The sequence below is a fragment of the Apium graveolens genome, chromosome 8, assembly GCF_009905375.1.
Source record: "Apium graveolens cultivar Ventura chromosome 8, ASM990537v1, whole genome shotgun sequence".
Lineage (NCBI taxonomy): Eukaryota > Viridiplantae > Streptophyta > Magnoliopsida > Apiales > Apiaceae > Apium > Apium graveolens.
The window spans coordinates 241,461,625-241,469,598 of NC_133654.1; the positions used below are offsets into that span (position 1 = coordinate 241,461,625).

The 7,974-nt window shown below is 38.5% G+C and overlaps 1 non-coding gene across 1 annotated transcript; it reads right to left on the bottom strand.

Moving 5' to 3' along the window:
* Positions 1–224: 224 nt before the first annotated feature.
* On the bottom strand, positions 225–331 carry LOC141682066 (small nucleolar RNA R71). Its single transcript, XR_012559471.1, has one exon. It is a non-coding gene; the product is annotated as a small nucleolar RNA R71 (small nucleolar RNA).
* Positions 332–7,974: the final 7,643 nt, after the last annotated feature.

Genomic DNA, 7,974 nt, shown 5'->3' on the forward strand with positions numbered 1-7,974 from the left:
CAACGGAAGATCCCAATACACACATTAGGGATTTCATTGAAATATGCGACACCTTCAAGTTCAATGGTGTTTCTGAAGATGTTGTGAAGCTGAGACTGTTCCCATTCTCTCTGAGGGACTTGGCTAAGAGCTGGTTATACTCTCTACCAGCTGGTTCGATTACTACTTGAGAGGATCTTGCTCAGAAATTCCTTACTAAATTCTTCCCTATGGCGAAGACAGCTGCACTCAGGAATGCTATTACTCAATTTGCGCAGTAAACGGGAAAATCGCTAAGTGAAGCTTGGGAGCGCTACAAGGAGATGCTTAGGAAGTGTCCTCATCATGGAATTCCTGATTGGATGATCATCACTTGTTTTTACAATGGGTTGGGAGCACAGTCCAGACCCATGCTCGATGCAGCATCAGGCGGAGCATTATGGGCAAAGAGCTATAAGGAAGCTTATGATCTAATTGAACTGATGGCTGCTAATGAATATCAGTATCCAACCCAGAGATATCCACAGGGCAAGGTAGCAGGAGTTCTTGAAGTGGATACAGCTACGGCTATCACTGCTCAACTAAAGGCGTTGTCTATGAAGATCGATTCTCTGGCTAACTATGGTGTTAAGCAGATAATTAGTGTTTGTGAGCTGTGTGCAGGTCCGCATGCGACAGAGCAATGCGCTATATCTAGCGACTCAGCTCAGTTTGTGAGCAACTTTCAGAGATCGCAACAACCAGTTCCAGACACTTATCATCCTGACAACTGGAATCATCCTAACTTCAGCTGGAGCAACAATCAGAATGTGATGCAACAGCTATTCCAGCCGTTTGGAAATAAGCTGTTCAACTCTCTTGGTTTTCAGCAACAACTCCAACTTCAACAACAAACTCATGATGCAGGTCTATCTTCGAATGAAAAATCTGAATTAGAGGAGTTGAGGCTGATGTGCAAAAACCAGGCTCTTATATGCCAAAGCCAAGCTGTTTCTATCAAGACTCTGGAGAACCAAATAGGGCAAATTGCTAATGCCTTATTGAATCGACCACCAGGAACGCTTCCTAGTAATACAGAAGCCAATCCAGGAAAGAGGGAAGTTGAAGAACATGTGAACGCCATCACCTTAAGGTCTGGAAAGGTCGCAAGCCCCCAAATTCAGCAAGACGAAGAGCCTGAAAAATCTCAAAGTCCAGAATCTGAAGTTTTGGCTGAAGAAGATGTGCAGAAGGAAGTAGAGGTGGAACCAAGGAAGACTACTGTGGAACACACTCCTCCTGAGAGTAATACAGGGGAGAAACAGATCTATCCTCCACCTCCTTTTCCTAAGAGGCTGCAGAAGAAAAAGCTGGATAAGCAGTTTGAGAAGTTTCTGGAGGTGTTCAAGAAACTTCATATCAACATACCTTTCGCTGAAGCTCTTGAGCAGATGCCTAGCTATGCGAGGTTTATGAAAGGTATTCTCTCTCGGAAAGTGAAGCTCGATGACTTAGAGACCGTTGCTCTAACGGAGGAATACAGTGCTGTGCTGCAACAGAAGTTGCCTCCGAAGCTTAAAGATCCTGGAAGCTTCACTATTCCTTGCACCATCGGAAACTTGTCGTTCGACAAGTGTTTACGTGATTTAGGAGCTAGCATCAATCTGATGCCCTTATCTATCTTCAAGAAGCTTGGTCTGCCTGAGCTGAAACCAACATTCTTGTCATTACAACTAGCTGACCGTTCCATCGCTTATCCACGAGGTATAGTGGAGGATGTCTTGGTCAAGGTGGATAAACTCTTCTTCCCTGCTGACTTTATAATTCTTGATTTCGAGGAAGATAAGAAGATTCCCATTATCTTGGGAAGACCATTCTTGGCTACAGGCTGAACTATAATCGATGTGCAAAAAGGAGAGCTTACGATGAAGGTTAATGATCAGAAGGTCACTTTTAATGTGTTCAAGGAAATAAAATTGCCCACAGCTAAAGAGAAGTGCTTTAAAGTAGAGCAAATTCAGGTTTTGAATGCACCTCTGTGGAAGAGGAAGTTGGATGTGCCATTCGATTCTCTTGGGTTAGCAGAGCTGAAAATTTCTCAGGATCGTCTCGAGTCGTCTATTGAAGATGCTCCTACACTTGAGCTCAACCCACTACCAAATCACTTGAGTTATTCATTCTTAGGTGTACCCCCTGACAAGGGGTTGGGATATATCTTTGATGATGTATAGGGTAGCCGAACGGATCCTCCAGTGCCTATAGAGGGTTCTTCTCATGTGCAGCAGGTAGTTGATAGGACTGGTGTTGGTGACGAGCAGTACAGGCGAGTAATTAGGCGTATGGAGGCCATGCACGACATTCACCGTCATTTTGCTGAAGATTTGACACACGCTTTCGGTACTATTTTCCGAGACACTAGTGGCGAGGTTGATTGGCCACCTGATCCTCCACCCGAAGAGGGTGATTTTTCCGACGACTAGGTATGCCTGAAATCCTTATTATTACCTTCAATGAGGATATTGAAAATTTTAAGTTTGGGGGTGATAATGTAAGGATTAGTAGTGTGTGTCCATATAGATTCATATAGATTCATGTTGCATGTTTAGTTGTAGTTCATTCATATTTTTGTATGATTGTTCATTTAGGACATATTTGTTTGTTTTTATGCAATTTCATATAGTTGCATTTGCATGCATATTTAGCATGATCCCTTAAGATGAACTATGATATTGGATAAGTTGATGTTGATTTGAGTGTGGTGATGAGGAATAGAGGGATGTTTAAGTCTTAATGAATTGATTTGCATGCCAGAAATAAATATTTTCACAAAGTCTTATAGGGTTGCTTTTGATCTAGATCATGATCATACATGTTTGTTGTTGAGATTTAATCACTTGGTTATATTTAGAATTTGTGATATTCTCGTAATAACGTAAAAACACTGATTTTTTTTTATCTGGAGAAAAACTTGGATTTCATTGCTAGTTGTTGTAAGGCTAGGTGTCAAATGGCTAGTAGCCGGCTCATATTTTTATGAGTAGTCTAGGGTTGAATGAGATGGAGCGAAACGCACTCATTCAGAAATTGTTGAAAAAAAAAGAAAAAAGAAAAAAAAGAAAGAAAAGAAAGAAAAAAGTATGTGTTTATGCATAATTGATCAAGAGTGAGCTCTTTAATACTCGAGTTATTAAGTTCTAGGGGACTTTGTGCCTAGTGACCTAAGGCTTTTATAGTCTGGGATCCACTAACCTAACGCTCGCTACATGGGTATTATTGTATAAGTCTTTTGGGACCTCATTCATTGCACGATCAAATAAGCATCTTTGTTATGTGTTCAATAATAGTGTGAATCCTTGTATAACTCTAGTAGAAAGGGGGTGTTGTGAGTCATAATGCGTTTATTGTCTATTCTATTTATAAACTTTTGATTGTTTCGATGATAGATAAGTTATGGTTATTGATCTAGTATCGAGAGTATATCTGTTAAGCATCCACACACGCACGTTTCTGGTTTATGAGTTGGTTTGTGGGATTTATTTGAACTCTGTTTAAAGTCATTGCATTTTTAGAGGCATTGGCTTATTCATTTGGTTATGGTTATTCTGAGGGGATCGATTGCATTATCATTTAGTTGCATTCACGTAGTTGCATTCATGCATTAGGTTTATTTTAAAGTTTTGAGTCTGTTTATGCTTGAGGACAAGCATCGATTCAAGTTTGGGGGTGTGATAAGTGGATTTTATATCCACTTGGAATGCTTTATTACAAGCTTAAATTGGTGTTTTGGACTCAAGTTGTTGGTATTTTGATGTGTTTTTGTGTTATTGCATTTCAGGTATCAGTTAAATGAAGAAAAGAGCTTTTAAAGGAAATATGATGAAAAGTGATCAGAATTGGAAGCCAAGGCCATTGTCAAGTTGTAGAGAATCTCAATAGCTTCGCGTGGGCAGTTGAATCGCCTAATTCTGACGAGTAGAACTCAAGTTATGGCCAAAACAAGATTCATCAGAATATTTTTCCCAGTCAGTAGCTGAGCGCCCGCTCGGCAGAGCTGAGCGCCCGCTCAGAGAGCTGAGCGCCCGCTCAGGAGAGCTGAGCGGCCGCTCAGGAGGTGGCTGGTCGCTGATTTCACTGAAAAAGCCTTTTTTTAGTAGAATTTGACGATTTTAAGGGTCCAGGTCCACTAGGGGCTTATATATACTTAAAAAAAGGGTTTTCATCATCCGGGAAGATTGGGATACCAAGGAGAAGGCCTAGAAGCACAGAACAACTCTGAAAAAGAAGATCTTGTTTTCAACTTGTGATTCTTTGAATTAGTTATAACTTTGGATGCTCGTTTTCGTTCTTGTTGACCCTAGATCTCGTTTATTTGTACTTTGATTATTATTTAGTTTATTAAGACCTTGTTTATACCATGCTTTCATTGGAACCCATGGTGACGATGAGTTCGATTATGGGCTAATCGTTGTCATGGGATTCTAGCGGATTTACTTATGGATTTCAGTAGTTAATTGTTTCGATATCTTGGTGTGTGGTGATTGATTGATATCCTAGTATGGTTGTGCTTATTCGTCTTATGTGAGTAGCTAACATATAAGATAGCGTGTTAATCTCTATTGAAGCGACAGTGAATATAGAGGTTTAGAACTTGCCATGCTAGCATAGGTTCTTGTATGTGTATGCATGATTCGTAGGTAACTCTAACCGTTTTACTTGCCCTATGTAATCAAGATAGATAACTTGTGTTTAAACCATTATGTTGTCAAATTCTATAGACATATAGGGTCTCAATATAATTGGTGCCTATTCAGCTTCTATCTCTTTTGTGGATGTCTGGTAGAATGGTACTCGTGCAATGAAAGTTGGCGTTTATCAGTTTCGTGTTATCTGATTAGTGTCATCACCATCACATGCTAAGGTTAAGAACAATAAAGCTATTGAATGAAGTATTTAATGAAGTTAGGATCCCATGTTTATCATATATATTAATTTAACCTCAATTCTCTTAGTTAATGTTATTTAGTATAATCTCTTAGTTTAATAAAAACCCAATTTGTTATTTGTTTTAGCATTGAGCGATAACCATACATTGTTGCATAGGTGCATAAATTGAACTTAACCTAAACCAGTCTCTGTGGGAACGAATCTGATTTATATCTTATACTACTTGCGAACGCGTATACTTGCGTGAATATTAGCGCGTGTTTTCGCCCTAACAATCACACAAGTAACTCTATTCCTTCCTAAGACCTAGTCTTCTAATTTCACTTAGTTTTGCAGTAGGAAGTGCATAATGAATGGAATTAAGCATATTGACAATATCAGTGTCAGTGTGTGGTGCAGTTACATTATCATCAGGAATCTTGAAACATGCTTTTATTACATCACTATTGATACAGAAATCATTACCTTTGATGGTCAGAGTGATGGTTTTGTCAGTAGAGTTGTAGATTGCTGTTGTCCACATTTCCTCAACAACTTCACAATAGATTATGGGTGATTCCAGCATAGCAAAACTTAACTTGCAGTTCTTCACGAAGTCCATTATCTTATGATAGTCTTCAGATTGCTGAATTCCCTTATTGACCAAGGCAGTGAAGTTGTTCTTCTCATAGATGAACCCAGTCTGTGACATGATCTTTACTACGGGTGCCATTGTTAGAGAAGAAAAGCTTGAAGAGAAAGAGGAATTTTGCTTGAGAGAGAATGAAATAACACAGTTGAATTTGAGAATGATAAAAGAAAATGATTAGAATGAAATAGGCTTTTATACTTTGCTCAGACTCAACGGATGAAAATAATAAAGAGAAGTAAATTACCCAATAGAAATTGCCTAAAACGACCGTTTTAAAATAAGCTTTAAAAATTCCACCCATTATCCGTCGTGTAATGCTTATAAACTGTAAGTATACTCGATGGATAATGTTCAGGGAATTAACGGTTTAGATTTAGATACTTCGACGGATGAGGATAAAATGTTATCCGTCGAGCTTTAAAATATTCCAGAAAAGTAATTAATTTTTATTTACAATTTGTATATCGACGGATGACTCAACCCGATGGATAATGGTCATCCGTCGAGATACAAATTTTGACTTAGCCAAAATTTCATCCAAGACTGAAAATCAACTAAATTTCTGGCTTCTTTTCAAATTGCAAGAATAATACAGATAAATTCAAGAGTAATTAAGCATACCTAACTCACTTACCAACCTAGAAAAGGTGGATTCATCCAGTGGCTTGGTAAAAATATCTGCAAGTTGCTTCTCACTTGGAACAAAATGTAACTCTACAGTACCATTCATTACATGTTCCCTTATGAAATGGTACTTGATGTCTATATGCTTTGTCCTTGAATGTTGCACTGGATTTTCAGTGATGGCAATTGCACTTGTGTTGTCACAGAAAATAGGAATCCTTTCAACTTGCAAACCATAGTCTAGCAATTGATTTTTCATCCATAAAATCTGTGTACAGCAACTGCCAGCAGCAATATATTCAGCTTCAGCTGTGGAAGTAGAAACTGAATTTTGCTTTTTACTGAACCAGGACACAAGCTTGTCTCCTAAAAATTGACAGGTTCCTGTTGTGTTTTTTATATCAATTCTGCAACCTGCATAATCTGTATCTGAATAACCAGTTAGATCAAAACCAGAATCTCTAGGATACCAAATGCCAAGGTTTGGTGTTCCTTTGAGATATCTGAAAATTCTTTTAATAGCTATCAAATGAGACTCTCTAGGATCAGCCTGAAATCTAGCACACAAACATGTAGCAAACATTATATTTGGCCTACTGGCTGTTAAGTACAGAAGTGAGCCAACCATGCCTCTATAACTTGAAATGTCCACAGACTTTTCAGTAGTGTTTAGTTCAAGCTTAGTTGTAGTGTCCATGGGAGTTTTTGCAGATGTGCAATCCATTAGATCAAACTTCTTTAAAAGATCAAAAATATATTTAGTTTGACTAATGAATATTCCATCACTAACTTGCTTAACTTGTAAACCAAGAAAGTAAGTTAGTTCTCCCATCATACTCATTTCATACTTGCTTTGCATCAGTTTGGCAAACTTTTTACAAAGTTTCTCATCTGTAGAGCCAAAAATAATATCATCTACATAAATTTGAACAAGTATGTTAGAGCCATTCACATTTCTGAAAAATAAAGTTTTATCTACAGTACCTCTTATGAAGTGACTTTCCAAAAGGAACTTTGATAAAGTGTCATACCAGGCTCTAGGTGCTTGCTTCAGTCCATAAAGTGCTTTCAGTAGATAATAGACATACTCTGGGAAATTTGGATCTTCAAAGCCAGGAGGTTGACTTACATACACTTCATCCTCCAAATCTCCATTCAGAAAGGCACTTTTGACATCCATTTGATAGACTTTGAAATTGGCATGGGCTGCATAGGCTAAGAAGATTCTGATGGCTTCAAGTCTTGCAACAGGAGCAAATGTTTCATCAAAATCTATCCCTTCTTGCTGACAATAGCCTTTAGCAACCAATCTTGCTTTGTTCCTTACTACTATGCCATTTTCATCCATCTTGTTTCTGAATACCCATTTGGTGTCTATTGGATTCTTTCCTTTAGGCTTGGGTACCAGCTTCCATACTTTATTCCTTTCAAATTGGTTTAGCTCCTCTTGCATAGCTAAAATCCAATCAGGATCTAATAAGGCTTCTTCTACCTTCTTTGGTTCTTCCTTAGACAGGAAGCTGCTGTATAGACATTCTTCTTGAGTTGCTCTCCTGGTTTGAACTCTGGAAGAAACATCACCAATAATCAGTTCAAAGGGGTGATCTTTTGTCCATTTTCTTGGTTGAGGTAGATTAGCCCTAGATGAAGAGACCTCAATGTTGTCTTGATGTGTGATTGAGTTTTGATTGCTAGAAACTCCCCCTGAGTTTGTGGATCTTTGATTTGAGATTGGGGTGCTTTCTATGGGTGATCTGCCTTGACTTCCTGCTTCTTTTGATAACCCGACGGATGGTGAATTTTGAGTATCGACGGAT